We start from the raw sequence: 1,345 nt of genomic DNA, 5'->3' as shown, positions 1-1,345 counted from the left end.
GAGAAACATGCTCTTGTTCCTCGGACCATGTTTTTGCCCTTGAACTTGATGAGCTTGGAGTGATCACATCCAATGCAAACAACTGCCTCACTCATCTCCCCACCTTTAGAATCCTCACTATCTTTAGAGATCCTAACCGAGTAGCTTGTTGGATCGACTCTCTTAGTGTCAAGTTTGGTCGGAACGTGTTATAATTGTCAGATAAGTTTCTTGGCTGAATGTTATCACTTTCGTCAAAGGAAAGGATAGTTCTCTTCTCTTTTAGCTTCAACTATCTGTCTCTGCTACCTCTCGGACTGATAGATTTTCCAGGTGATGGTCGTGTTTTCTCTTTCGTTCTGCTCGGCAGCCTATAAGTAGAGGTAAAAAATTATATCAAGATGAATCTCAATTTAATACTCCCTCCGTTTCATTTTGTTTTTCTGGTTTTGATTTGGCACGAAGTTTAAGAAAGAAAAGAAGACTTGAATCTTGTGGTCTTAAAATAAAGGTATGCAGAATGTATAAAAATGTAATTTAAGTTTGTGATCTTTAAACATGCCACGTAGAAAGTTAGAATTAAGGAGTTTTTGTAAAAGGAAAGAAACATTCGCTTTTAAACGGACTAAAAAAGAAAATAAGACTTGACAGATTGAAACGGAAAGAATAACATTTGAACATATGTAGCTCGCACTCACTGTAGGTCGGTGTTCTGGAGTTTTCCTTAGCATGCTTTTTATTATCTGTTTCCTGCAAGAATTAAATCCGCTTTGTCAACTGACAGATTTGTTATACTTGTGGCGTGCTAAGAAGGAAGATACTTACAAGGTGGAGGAGTATATAATCGGAAGTGGTGAGAACAAACCCCGGTTTATTTTGTTGATAAGTCCAGTTTTGTCCTGTTGGATTTACATTGTCACTATATCATATAGAAGATATCAGAATAAAGAACTTCTCTTTTTTTTTTTGCGTAACAAGTATAAGTTTTTGAGGTACTGTTTACGAAGTTCAGATAGCTGAAAAATCAACTCACAGAAGCTTTAAACGGGAGTCGATGTGCAGCAATGTCAAACATACAGTATCTTAAAATCACATTAAAGGGTTAGTATTAGGGACATGATGTAAAGAGCTGAAATACATCAAGATGGTCGAAACTTGCATGTAAGTAAGAGGTTCATTTTGGCGCAATAGAAATTCATACTGAGGAAGCAAGGCCTTCTGCATCTAGCAATTTTCCTAATCCAAAATCACCTGTGACAATCAAGTGAATTTGAAGATAGTAAAGAAGCAAAGACGACCCAATCAAGCAATTGTTCGGGTATTCTTACCTAACCTGATGTCGCTATCCTTTGTGATGAATATATTA

The 1,345-nt window shown here is 36.7% G+C and overlaps 1 long non-coding RNA gene across 2 annotated transcripts; it reads right to left on the bottom strand.

Moving 5' to 3' along the window:
- Window positions 1–340: 340 nt before the first annotated feature.
- LOC124894098 lies at window positions 341–1,062 on the bottom strand. Of its 2 annotated transcripts, XR_007051010.1 has the most exons (4): window positions 1,013–1,062; window positions 805–878; window positions 678–729; window positions 341–350 (listed from the first exon to the last, which is right to left on the bottom strand). It is a non-coding gene; the product is annotated as an uncharacterized LOC124894098 (long non-coding RNA). The 2 variants fall into 2 exon arrangements; XR_007051009.1 differs by lacking the exon at window positions 1,013–1,062 and having other exon boundaries at window positions 805–965.
- Between the last annotated feature and the right edge of the window lie 283 nt (window positions 1,063–1,345).

The sequence above is a fragment of the Capsicum annuum genome, unplaced genomic scaffold (assembly GCF_002878395.1).
Source record: "Capsicum annuum cultivar UCD-10X-F1 unplaced genomic scaffold, UCD10Xv1.1 ctg69688, whole genome shotgun sequence".
NCBI classification, from domain to species: Eukaryota; Viridiplantae; Streptophyta; class Magnoliopsida; order Solanales; family Solanaceae; genus Capsicum; species Capsicum annuum.
The sequence above is the reverse complement of the archived record's forward strand: the minus strand, read 5'-3'. Positions and strand labels throughout refer to the sequence as shown.